Here is a 13,980-nt window from a genome sequence, read left to right as displayed (position 1 = left end):
GGTGCGGTAAGCTGACACTCCGGGCAGGTTTCACAGAACCGTTTTACCTCCCCAAAGACCCCGGGCCAATAGAACCTTTGCAATATTCGCTCCTGCGTTTTCTTGACCCCTAGGTGGCCACTCATCAGGTGTTTGTGAGCTAAGTCGAGGACCCGCCGTCGATACGGCTGGGGCACCACCAACTGCTCTACCCCCACGCCCCGTATTTCATCTACCCGGTAGAGTAAATCCTGTTTAAGAGCGAAATGGGGGTACCTTACCTGGGCACCGGGTAGCTGTGCCACCCCATCAACTACTGTCACCCGACTCCGGGCATGTATTAATGTAGGATCCTGGAGTTGGGCTGTCCCAAACGTATCCGGGGATGCCTCCAAGTCCGGGATGGGTTCGACCGTCTCAGCCTCTCCTGCCAATACCTCTAGGGGCGACCTATCGGGTTCCCGTTCTGACCCTATCATGGGAACCCCTACGGCAGGCGTCCCGGATTCAGGATTGTAGGGCTCAGGTCCCGGACTGACCAATCTCTGAGGGGACTTAGGAGGTCCCTTCCATAATGACCAAAAATACGGCAGATCCCTTCCTAGGATCACGTCATAGGGAAGAGTGTCAATAAGTCCCACCTCATGTTGCACCTGACCGCAAGGTGCTGTGAGGGTGACAGTCCCTGTGGGATAGTCTCGGCGGTCCCCATGTATGCACACCACCCCCACGGTACGTCCTGTGGCCTTTACTTTAGCCCTTAGGGTTGATCGCACAAGTGTCACTAAGCTCCCGGAATCCAACAAGCCTGTAACCGGACACCCATTCACCTGTATTTGGCACAAGTGGGGCTCAGTCTCTGGGGAGCCCAGGTCAGCGGTACACACCACCTGGGCATACATTGAACCCCGCCGGGTGACACCACAGTCCATGGGCTCCGTGGTAAGTGGACACTGGGCTTCCATATGTCCCACCCGCTGGCACCGCCAACATCTAATAGGGAAGGACACTCCCTTGACGAATTGTCGTTTAGGGTACTGGATCCTCCGGACCTCAGGGACGGCGGCCGCGGCTTCCGATGGGACAGTAGCGGACTCCTGCACCGGTGTCGGCGGTGGGTCCTTGGCCCTAGGCTTGGAGGGGCCGGACCGACGGGCGGTACGCAAAGTCTCAGTGTCCCGTATCAAGTCCTGCGTAGCCACATGCCGCTCTACCAGGGACACTAATTGGTCCAGGGTACTCGGGTCGCCCTGTCCTACCCACCGTTGAATGGTGATGGGTAAAGTGCGCACAAAGCGATCCACCACTACCCTTTCCACCATCTGCGCCGGGCTCAGAGTGTCAGGCTGCAACCACTTTTTTACGAGATGCAACAAGTCATAGGCCTGGGAGCGTACGGGTTTGGCTTCCTCATAGAACCACCGATTTACCCGCTGGGCCCGTACATAGGTATTCACCCCCAACCGAGCCAGTATTTCGGCTTTCAGGGTCACATAGTCAATGGCGTCCTCGGTACAGAGGTCCAGGTACGCCTTCTGGGGCTCCCCCGTCAGATAGGGCGACAATACCTCAGCCCACTGGGGGGTCGGCAGCTTTTCCCGCTCGGCCACCCGTTCAAACACCGCCAGGAACGCTTCCACATCATCACCCGGGGTCATCTTTTGCAACGCTTGTCTCACCGCTTTCCGGACGCTGCTGTCATCACCGAATCCCGGGTTTGTTGCTGCCGGTCCAGCACGGATCGCCTTGGCCAGGAGAACCATCTGTTCCTGGTGCCTTTGGTCCTGCGCTTTCAAGGACTGGAGCAGGTGTGCATTGATCTGTTGCTGCTGCTTCAGTATCTCCTCCATGGCGTCGCCGGGTTTGGGCTGTAATATAGCTGCTTGAATCCAGGACATGTGCCACCGGGTAACCAGCAATGGAAGCTACACCTCACCGGGCTGGCATGCCCGCCGATTCTCCACCATATGTGAGGTAGCGTGGTCGGCTGCGCAGCAGAAGACACGGGATCCAGGCATCAAGGTTCATAACAGCCGGTTTAATAGTCACAAGAGTCCATTACAATACATATGTGCCTCTCCGGCAGAAACTCAGGAAGTTGTATTCACTCCCTCCCACCAGGCACACCCCGCCCTTGGTCCTGTTTCCTTTTAACCCTTCGTTCAGTCTGTAGGGAAACAGCATGAACCCTGGAGTGGAGTTGCTTTCTATCATGAAGTGAGCACAACCGGGGTGAGACATAACGGCCGTCATAGATAACCCCGGTCACCTTCTCACAATATATATATATATATATATATATATATATATATATATATATATATATATATATATATATATATATATATATATATATATATATATATATATATATATATATATATATATATATATTTTAATTATCTTTACACACACACACACACACACACACACACACACACACACACACATTGTATGGAACAGTCCGGTCCACAATACTCTTTTCAACTATCCCGGTACATCAGCCAGAAGACACTATTATTCGTTTATTTTATTTCTTAAATCCGAAGTTTGTCAGTTCTTTCAACGCGTCGGCAACATTTATTCCCTTGTCAAATGTATAAGAAGCAAAACCGCAAGTGAAAAGGCTGCAAAAACGCTTGGGGGGGACAAAATAACAATGTGCATACTGTGCCCAGTATTATTACTGCAAACACTGGTTTTTGATGAAAAACAATCTGCAGCCAAAACGGTGCCTGTCAATATAAGAGTATGTTCCCACATTCCAGATTTGGGTGAAGATTTTCTACACCAAAATCTGCAACGTGTGCACAGCACTTCAGGATTCTCATAGACTTTGCTAGGATGCTCTTTCCCTTGCCGAAAAAAAAACAACACACAAAAGAAACCGCGAGTACAGAGCCAGGGTACATTCCCACGTTGCAGATTTTCTGAACTAAAAACTGCATCTCTTAGCAGTAAAAACACTGCAGAAAAATACATTTTTTTGCCATGGTTTTACTTATTTGATGCATTTTTCGAAGCTTTTTGTATGCATTGTGATAGAAATAATGCTGGAAAAAAACGCAGAAACTGACATGTCAATTGTTTGGTGTGGGTTTTTTCCTGCACCAAAATCTGCATGGAAAAAAAAAATCTGCAACATGTGCACAGCACTTCAGGGTTCTCATAGACTTTTCTGGGATGTGCAAAAAAAAAAAAAAAAAAAAACAAACCAAAACCCATAGTGTGTGCACAAAGCCTGGGTTTTCTGAGAATGTAAAAACAATCATGAAAGGATAAATCCTCCGCAGCTCCAGCAGTGGTGCTCTGGTGATCTCAGTCTTGGCTGCAGTGATCTTGTGGCTGATCCTGCTCTTATAGCTGCAAAGTGCATAATGACCGTCAGGGACCCCGGAGCACCGGCTTTGAAGCTGGAGGGGATGTCGCAAAGTAGCTTGGGGGGACAAAATAGGATTTTTTTTTTTTTAATAAACCATTTTTTATTTTGCTATTCGTGAAATAGAACATATGTGGCGCCCTGGACTAGCCAGGTCGTCACAGGTACTGCAACACCCCCCCCCCCACCCCGAGACAGGCAGATCAGCCAGACTCAAAATCCTTGTTGCCCCCCTCCAGGGGCTGATGTCCACACCAGGTGGGGTGGAGCCAGGCGGTTGGCCCCACCCACCGAGGAGTTCACAGTCCTGAAGGCGGTAAAAGGAAGTCAAAGCGAGATCAGTTGGGGAAGGGCAAGTAAGGAGTGAAGTAGTAGTGGAGGAGCAAACTGACTGTGTCCGGGTGTGTGGCCCGGGCACTAAGAGCAAGGTTGGCAGACGGTGGTGGCCGTCTGCAGGAGAGGCGAATCAACGCAGAACCGTAGGACCGGGGACGGGCGGTGGCCCGCCGGTACCAAACCGGGGAGCGAAGTGAAGCCAGCACACACAGGCAGGGCCTGCGGACCCCGACCAGGCTTGGAGTCGCCATTAGAGGTCAAATCCGTCAGTGACCGGAACCCCAGGGGTTTCCTAACAGCCAAGACCCGATTGAAGGCAACCGTCCAACCAGCAAAAGGAAATACAGCTACCGCCACAGCTAGAGTTCTAAGGGCCAGAGCCTGCGGGCAAAAGGGCTCCTCCGGCACATATACACGCTTGGGAGCGGGTTACCGGTGGGAATCCATCGGGACCGAACATACACAAAAGGTGCAGGGAAAGGCAGCCACCACCAACCGTCCAGGAGAAGTCACAGCGGCCGGCTGCGGGACCCGTCCATCCAGCCGTTTGGTTTACCAGAGACTTTGCGTACATTTGTGGCTGAGTGAGTACAACCGTGCCATCCAGCACCGCGCTGCGCAGTGCAGGCGACCCTGCACTTTCCCGACCCTGCCTACCCGGGCCCCGGGACCACCAACCCCTACCCACGGAGGGGGGGGGGGGGGAAATAACATCCCAGCTGCTCCCTACTATCGCTCCCAGGATCCCCGTCACCAGCAGCAGTGGTGCCCAACCTCACCACAACCCGTGGGTGGCGTCACGGACCAAATCCCCAAACCAAACTACCCCCTTTCACTCACGGGTGAGGAGCGCCGCTCGAGTCCCCGGATCCGGCCCACCGCTCGAGCCACCGAGCAGCCATCGCAGCAGCACCGGACCCGAGCGTTAGCGAGCGCAGCGGCGTCCTCCCCGCCCGCGACACATACATAAAAAAGCGATTCTGCACAAGTTTTCTATTGTTTGACTGTTAGGGCTCATTCACACTACTGTATGTGTACATGATCCGGAGTGCTAGCTTCTGGAGGCAGCATGTTTTCTCTTGCGGAGACTCTAATGTCATGTGTGGGAGAACCAATCAGAGTCACTGACAGTAATTTTGCTGTGTTCTCCACAAGAATAAATTGACTTGCTGAGGCTCGGGAAGCCGCACGGCAGCCCTGATTACGCAGCGGTAAGAAGCACAGTGGGAAAATCCCATCCACTGTAAAACACAGCGTTTTGGGCACAGCAAAACCATACTGAGGACAAAATGCTGCTATTCCCGATCGTGGGAACTTACCCTAACTGCCCCATGGGAGCATATACTTCGAGGAGCAGTCATTAGGTGCAAAGTGGCCAGTGTATACTTTTATTTCATTCATGCTGCTGTCTGGAGAGTACTGGTCATACGGTTCCTGAGATATATGTCTTTATTTAGAGCTACTTTTTATCTTTTTTTACCAAAAGGGTGTGGCTCCCCGAATTCTCTGGGGCGTGTCTTTAGGTTGCTCTGCATTATTACCCGGTCAGCAACACCCCCTTCTAAATGCTGTAACATGGCCCATATCTCTGCAGCTGTCGGCTATGTTCACACAGTGTTTTTGGTGCTTTTTTTTTTTTTTCTTTTTAGGGCAGCAAAACCTGATTTCACCAAAAACGCAGCAAAAAAAACAAAAAACAAAAACAAAGCAGCGTTTTTACACTCATTGCTTTTTTTCCCCACAGTGTGTAAGTGTTTTCTGAAATCTCATAGGCTTTGCTGGTACTGTAAAAAGCAGTTTTTCCTTAGCATGGCTTTGCATAAAACTAATGAAAAAACATCCAAAAATAAAATAGCCGCAAAAATGCCCTGTGTGAAGATAGCTGTATAGTAGATTTAACAAAACCACGGAATAATGAGGAGCAGCAGGAATACAATACTAGTATAGACAGGTCACATCTGAGCGGCTGACTAGTCCTCTTTACACCAAAGCAGAGTGTTGATGGACAATTAGGGTACTTTCACACATCCGGATTTTGGCTCTGCGGCACAATACGGCGTTCTGCAGAAAAACCGCAACCGGCTTTTGTAACGCCGATTGCGGTTTTTTTTTGCATTGACTTACATTAGTGCCGCATTGTGCCGTAGGGGCTTGCGTTCGGTCCGGTTTTTGCCGCATGCGGCAGATTTAGCCGATGCGGCGGCCGGATCGAACGTACCCTGCAACGTTTTTTGCTCCGGCAAAAAACACCGCATCGCGCCGCATCCGGCCGCTGCGGCGCATTTTTCAATGCATCCCTATGGAGGCCGGATGCGGCGCGATGCGGAAAAAACCGCATCCGGTCGCCGCATGCGGTATTTTCCACTGCGCATGCTCAGTAGCATGCCGCAACCGGAAAAAACCGGACCGGCCGCATGTAAAAACTGATGCAAAGGATGCGGTGTTTTCACCGCATCCGTTGCATAGTTTTCACAGCCGGATTGAGCCGCAGGGCTCAAACCGGATGTGTGAAAGTAGCCTTACTGCTCAGGGATCCCAGCGTCTGGGCCATACAGGGCTGTAACCTGTTACAGTCTGCACCTTATTATACCTAGCCATGTTTATTATGGGATCACACAGCATCCACTGACAAAACAGAATCATGAAGCTCTACCAGAGTGCTCCTGGGGCACAGAACGCATGGGGGTCCATAACGTGCCCACTCAATGAGAGAAATTTAAGAACGGGTATGCGAGGGCACCACGGCTGAAGTGAACGGGATCAAGCCAGAGGTGCACACCTGTACAATATGATCCAAAAAAAACAGAGAAAGATGGTGTGCGACAAATGGGATCACCAAACATAATTCAGAAATTGCAAAAAATATTTATTTACAAAAAAACACCAAATTTTATTAAAAACCTTTAAAACACTCAAAAATGTGAAACATACACATATATATATATATATATATATATATATATATATATATATATATATATATATATATATATATATTATAACATGTTTTTTTACTTACAATGTAACAATGATAGAAAAAAGCATGGTAACAACACTACAGTGTAACATCACCTGCACTGAGGTGGAACACAAGCACTGAAAACTAAGCATGAAAAATCATATACTCATACAAAATTGAAAAAACCATGAACACCATACCCATTAAGGTCAAACAAAGTGGTATCCATAAGAACTAAAGGGTGCTTTACACACTACGACATCGCTAGCGATGTCGCAGCATGTAAAGTACCCTTTAGTCCCAGGTGCAAGGTGAAATGACCATGATAAAGAAGGAACCTGAACCCCCCCCCCCCTCCCCTATACTGTTCAATGGAGAAATACGGCACTTGGTCATTTTGAATACGGCACTTGGTCATTTCCAGTTAAAAAAAAATTATTAGCTCTAGGGTATGTGTGCACACTGCAGTTTTCCTTCTCCAGCAAAAAATACACCTCTGACCGAAAAAAGGCATAAAAAAAAAAAAAAGCATGCGTTTTTCGATGTGCTTTTGCCTGTTTTTTTTAATATTGTCAATGGCAAAACGCAGGGAAAAAAGTGACGTGCTGCTTTTTTCTGCAATCAAAAAATGCAAGGAAAAAAAGAAGCAACGTGCGAACAGTCTTTCTGATTTTTCATAGACTTTGTTAGGGAAAGTCATACATGCAGATTAGGACCACAAACTGCGCTAAAAAGAAAGTAGCAAAAAAGCAGCATGTGCACAAGGTCTAAGGGTATGTGCCCATGATCAGGACTCACTGTGTCCTGGACATGGTGGGTCCTGACCTGCGGGGCCGTGAGTCTCCTCTGCAGGAGACCGCAGCTGCTCGTACCCATGAGCAGGGTTCAGTGCGCTGCGGTCTCTCGATTGTGTTCTCCTACGAATGTGAATCCGCAGCAAATAATTGACATGCTGCGGTCTGGAAAGACGCTCCGCGGATCAGTGTTTGCTGTGGAAAAAAAGTACAGTGGGCACGGGATTTCTAGAAACCCCATGCACTGTGCTTGTACTGTACAACGCAGCGGTTTGGACACAGCAGAAGCATGCTACATCCAAAACACAGCAAATCCTGATCGTGTAACCCCCACACAGCGCACTCGTTTTCTGGATGAAAATCTGATTATTTTTATACACGAGTGTGCATTACCCTGAGGAGACATATGGGGGATGGCATCATGTAACACGTTCTGTAGGACACTTGGCCTCTGTTCACACCTCCTCACAATGAGGCTTCGGGGCGTTTATACATCAGATAGAAGGCAGAGCGCTCACATAACCTCTACAGAACTTCCCAACACTTTACTATACATACTGTCTGTGGAGAGCTCCTATGTATTATATAATATTAGTCTATATATACGGAATGGTGAGGCCACAGGAGCAGCACCACACAGCTCTATGTAACTCTACTGCCCACACAGGGTTAACCCAGCAGCCGGGAAGGAACAGCAGCAAGTAACCGGAGCCGGCCGCCCGCACCTGTCCGCACTGACGGGGCCGCTCACACGGGCTCCGGGGGAAAGGCACGGGATTTACCTGAGAGGGAATGTGCCGCTACCGCTCCCACCGCGCAGAGACCTCCATGTCCTCACTCCGCACTCCTAACCTGCACTTTTCCTCTTCAAAGCCAAGTGTCAATCATCCGGCTGGAGGCGTGGTCTGTAGTTGGAGCCAGGGAAGGCTGAGCCTCCAGGAGGCGGGAACAGCCAGAATTAGCGGCCGAGCAGGGACAGGTTGTGCAGATGACGCGCCATGGAGACACCGGGTCCTGTCCCGGCTGCCTCTCTGCAGGCGATACTGACACTGAGCAGTGTGCTGCCACCACTGACCGGGGGACAGGCTGCCACCACTGACCGGGGGACAGGCTGCCTCCACTGACCAGGGGACAGGCTGCCTCCACTGACCGGGGGACAGGCTGCCACCGCTGACCGGGGGACATGCTGCCACCGCTGACCAGGGGACAGGCTGCCACCGCTGACCAGGGGACAGGCTGCCACCGCTGACCAGGGGACAGGCTGCCACCGCTGACCAGGGGACATGCTGCCACCACTGACCGGGGGACAGGCTGCCACCGCTGACCGGGGGACAGGCTGCCACCGCTGACCAGGGGACATGCTGCCACCACTGACCGGGGGACATGCTGCCACCACTGACCGGGGGACATGCTGCCACCGCTGACCGGGGGACAGGCTGCCACCGCTGACCAGGGGACAGGCTGCCACCGCTGACCAGGGGACAGGCTGCCACCGCTGACCAGGGGACATGCTGCCACCACTGACCGGGGGACAGGCTGCCACCGCTGACCGGGGGACAGGCTGCCACCGCTGACCGGGGGACAGGCTGCCACCGCTGACCGGGGGACATGCTGCCACCGCTGACCAGGGGACAGGCTGCCACCGCTGACCAGGGGACATGCTGCCACCGCTGACCGGGGGAAATGCTGCCACCACTGACCAGAGGACAGGCTGCCTCTGCTGACCAGGGTACAGGCTGCCTCTGCTGACCAGGGTACAGGCTGCCTCTGCTGACCAGGGTACATGCTGCCAGCGCTGACCAGGGGACAAGCTTCCAGCGCTGATCAGGGGACAGGCTGCCACCGCTGCCGAGGGGACATGGTGCCATTGCTGATCAGGAGACAGGCTGCCACTGCTGAACAGGATGCATGCTGCCACTGATGACCAGGGGACATGCCACCACTGCTGAGGGAACATGCTGTCACTGCTGACAAGGAGACATGCTGTCACTGCTGACCAGTGACAAACCCATTATTATCAAATGGAAAGAACATGGTACACAACAAACCTGCCAAGAGAGGGCCGCCCCTAAACCCTCAACCTGAGCAGGGAAGGCATTAATCAGAGAGGCAGCACAGAGACCAAAGGTAATATTGAAGGAGCTGTAGAGTTCACAAGCAGAGACTGGAGTATCTGTCCATACAACCACAGAAAGCCGCACACTCCATAGAGCTGGCCTTTACGGAAAAGTGGCCAGAAAAAAAGCTGTTTCTTATATCCAAGAACTGGAAGGCTCATTTTGAGTTTGCCAAAAGACATGTGGGAGACTCCCCAAATGTATGGAGGAAGGTGCTGTAGTCTGATGAGATTAAAATTGATATTTTTGGCTACCAAGGTTAATGCTATGTCTGGCACCAAACCAACACAGCTCATCACCCCCAAGAACACCATTCACACAGTGAGACATGGTGGTGGCAGCATCATGCTATGGGGATGTTTATCAACAGGGGGGATAAGGAAGATGGTCCAAATTGAGGGGAAGATGGATGTTGTGAAATACAGAGATATTCTTGAGCAAAACCTCTTTCCACCTGTAAGGGATTTGAGACTAGGACAGAGGTTCACCTTCCAACATGAACCCAAAGCATGTTGCTAAAGCAACACTTGATTGGTTTACGGGGAAACATGTAAATGTATTGGAAGGGCCTAGTCAAAGCCCAGACCATAATCCAATTGAGAATCTGTGGTCAGAATTGACGATTGTTGTTCACCAGAGGAAAACATCTAACTTACAGGAGCTGGAGCAGTTTTGTCTTAAGGAAGTGGCAAAATCCCAATATCAAGATGTGGAAAGCTCATAAAGACTTATCCAAAGCGCCTTGCAGCTGTAATTGCCATTAAAGGAGGCTCTACAAAGTACTGACTTTAGGAGAGGAGGAGAGGGGGTTAATAGTTATGCACATTGAAATTTTCAGTTATTTTGCCCTGTTTGCTTCACAATAAAAAGAAAAGCAACTGTTCACAGTTATAGACATGTACTTTACATGAACTTAGGCAAACCCTAAAAAAACTGAAATTCAAGGTTGTGAGGTAACGTGAAGAATGCCAAGAGTGTGAATACTTTCACAAGCTACTGTAGATCCCATATTGCCCCAAAGTAGTCCATCAAATCCAATGTAGTCCAAATAGTGATAAGAAAAAAAGAAATCTCTGATATTTTGTTTCAGATGCTCTATCTTAGGCCTCTGACACACTCACGTGAAAATCACGCACGTGCCGAGAGACACGTATTTTCCCTGCATGTTGCGTTAGGTAAGTACGTGTCTCTGGTACGTGCGGGCCACGTGTGTTCTCCGTGTGCTATCCATGATAACATACGGAGAACAGGTTATTTACATGCTCACGTAGTCCTTCCTGCTGTCCGCGCTGCTGTCCGTGGTGCTGATCTTCGGTCTCCAGCCTTCCCGTCTCCCCGTTGCTGCTGCCGGCCGCAGTGAAGTGAATATTAAATGAGCATAATGAGCGGCGGTCGGCAGAAAGAGACAGCAGCGGCAGAGACAGGAGGGCTGGAGAAGGTGAGTTAAGGGTTTTTTTTGTTTCTCTGACACGTGTGTTTTCTCCGGCGCGTGTTACACGGGACCACATCCACACCACAACCGTGTGGTACGGGTGCGGGCCGTGTGACACCCGTGCTGCCGGAGAAAATACTGACATGTTGTGGGGCCCCGAGGTGCGGTGTCGGTGCAGCTGTGCATTACCTTCAGGGACTCCACGCAGCTGGATCTTGTCACAGGTAGGAAATCCTCTATTTTGATTGTCGTGACGCCACTCTCAGAATTGCGGTCAGTGGAGACCGCCACTGCAGGTTAGGGGTGCCTGGGGCCGATAGTGGGTGCAGTCAGTTGTAATAGCCTCCTGAGAGTGAGGCATGCCCCAGGGCCCCGTGTAGATGTGTGGAACTACAAGTCGCAGAATGACTCACACGCACAAGCAGAATGTCTTTCAAGGGTTTTACTCACTGAGGGTGGCAGGGTGAGTAACCCGGGCGTAGCTGGGATGAACCAGGCTGGAACCAGGTGTCCTTCAGGCTGACTGATGAGGGTGGCTACCGACTCGCCTTCCTTAGCCCTTTGTGTTTTGGGGTAACCCCTGCTTGAAGCCCTGCTGGGGTCGCCCAGGGAAGTTGCTGGTGCCTCTCTCCCCTTCCTTTTGGCCCGTTTGCTTGTAGCCTGGACCAGGTCACTCCGGCTGCTTGCCTCCTGTGAGCTATGGGCCCTCACTTTGCTACGTGGCTGCGGACTCTGTGGTGTTGTCTTGGGGGTGTAAAGTGCCCCCTCATGCAGGTTTGGCAAAGGACAGGTGAATCTATCCCTGCACTGGGACCTGTTACCCGGTTGGGCCTGGTAACTCCCTGACAGTCTCCTTACTCCCCACTCCGTTGCTCTCTCTTTAGCCGTGGGTGGATTTCGGGCAGCACTACCAGGTGACCGTTCTCCCCCGTCGGTAGCCACTGCGCGTACGTTGTCAGAATTGTGTCGAGCTCCAGGGTCGGCTTCTGCTCTCCCTGAACTTCACTACCCAACTCCTCTCGGCTCACTCCTCACTCCTGTTCCCGCCTACGTCACCTAGCAACCAGGCTCTCTACCACACCCCTTGAGTGGAGATGGAGGCCTCGCCCCCTCCTGGGATCCCCAGGGGTCCTCCCAAAGGTACGTGTGAGACCTGATCACTATGCGCCTGTGTAGTCACACCTCGGTCAGCCTTCTGGATTACCTGTTTTGTACTGTCCCCAGCATGGGTGCAGTACTCAGTGGTGCCTGACCAGGTCAGGGGCGCCACATTCCCCCTTAGTTATCACCAGCACGTCCTCGGGCTGCAAGACAACATTTTAAAATGCATAAAACATTAAAACATTGTAAAACATTTTAAAACCACCAGGTACCATACATCACCACCCTCCACCCACAAGTCCGTTAACCCACCCAAAACCCTCTCAGGAGGCAGGTCACCGGTTTCTTTTGGTAACCAGGTCTGGGCCATCTGCTTCCCCAGACCTTTCCTCCAATCTTCCTCTCCCGTTGGCCGCGCCTTCAGCCACTTCTGGCAGGATGTGGAGGCGGCTTTCATGGTCTGGTGGTTTCAGGGTATACCTGGCCTGGTGGAGCCGCGCCTTCAGCCTCTTCTCAGCAGGATGCAGAGGCGGCCTCCACAGTTGGTGCCGACCAGGTACCCTCTTTGTGGTGGAGAGCCAGGCCCCATAAACAGGCGTGCTCCCTGGTTGCAGGCGAGCCAGGCCCCTAAACAGGCTGGCTCTGGTGGTGGTACCTCTGGGGTAACTATTTACACTGCGAGAGTTTGTGGCTATAGCCAGTTCATAGCCTTAAGGTTCATGGGTTAAAGTGCAAAAAGAGGTTTCTCACATTAGTTCATGTGGGCACATTTCTTGAACTTGTAAACGTTGCAAAACTTGTCAAAACTTGTAACTTCTGTACTTTACTTGCTTTACACAGATTCCTCCTCACCAGGGCTTGGGCCTGTAGGGCTGTGGCACCTGTTGCTTTCTCCATCTCTGTCATCATCTGTAGTGGTCTCATCAATGGGTTCTTTATCTTTTCTTTCCTCTTCTTCTGTATCTGTTTCTTTTTCTCCTTCTTTATCTTGTAGTGTTGAGACAGCAGGGTTTCTGTAGGGATTTCTGGGGCATGGTGTGACATCTAGTGCGTACCATCCGCGTTCTCCTTGGTGTTTCGTGAATTCTACCGGGTCTCCTATCTGTAGGTTTCTTCCTGGATGTCCTTTAGGTAAATGTGCTCTTACATCCCTTCTGTTCACAAAAATGCCCTCCTTTACACCAGGTGCTACTATAAAGCCATATCCAGACCTTAGACTGAAGTCTTCTACAACTCCTCGACAAAGTGGGCCTCTGACCTGGGATTTGGCTCTTCTCAAGGACCGCTTTTCCTCTAAGTCTCTGGCCGTGACCTCGTCCTTCTCGGGAGACTGCTGTGCAGGTGGATCCCTTGTCCTACTGCGGCGCCGTGTCCTGCGGGCTGGGTCCTGCTTGACTGCCACCTCACCGCTTGCAGGCTCCCAGGTGATGTATTTGGACAGATCTTCTTCAGCGGAGGAGGTCGGGCCCTCTTCATCCCAGCGGGAGTACGGCAGCATCTCTGGCTCTTGGACTGGTGCTGCATCCGCTGCTGACGGCTCTGGGGTCAGCTTCTCAGCTTTCTGGCCTCCCCTCCCCCTTAGTTCTTCTGAGCACTCCTCTTGTGGCAGCGCTAGGGATGGATATTCATTAGCAGGCCAGGGCGGTGGACTCTTTGGCGTGGATGTTGCAGGAGTCTTCCTGTGGGTGTGCGGGGGAAGCAGATACCGGTCCACCATCTCCTTTGGGAAGTGGGCCTCTAGATCAGCCTTCAGCTTCCAGTATTCGGGGTCCTCCCCCAGCATGGACTTCCCAGCAGGGACTTCCTTGGGCTGGGGAGTGATGTCTGCTCTGGCCTTGCAGGCCGGGGTAGATAATTGTACAGCCTTGCCTTGGCGGGCCGGG

General features: G+C 51.6%; 1 protein-coding gene across 1 annotated transcript in view; it reads right to left on the bottom strand.

Moving 5' to 3' along the window:
- The window catches only part of GRTP1 (growth hormone regulated TBC protein 1), a 158,642-nt gene extending 150,322 nt beyond the window's left edge, over positions 1-8,320 (bottom strand). The window contains exon 1 of the mRNA XM_075334331.1: positions 8,230-8,320. The gene's annotated coding sequence lies outside the window, so the exon portion shown is untranslated. The remainder of the gene's footprint in view (positions 1-8,229) is intronic.
- Between the last annotated feature and the right edge of the window lie 5,660 nt (positions 8,321-13,980).

The sequence above is a fragment of the Anomaloglossus baeobatrachus genome, chromosome 2 (assembly GCF_048569485.1).
Source record: "Anomaloglossus baeobatrachus isolate aAnoBae1 chromosome 2, aAnoBae1.hap1, whole genome shotgun sequence".
NCBI classification, from domain to species: Eukaryota; Metazoa; Chordata; class Amphibia; order Anura; family Aromobatidae; genus Anomaloglossus; species Anomaloglossus baeobatrachus.
Note: the sequence above shows the minus strand (reverse complement) of the source record. Positions and strands in the feature narration are given on the sequence as shown.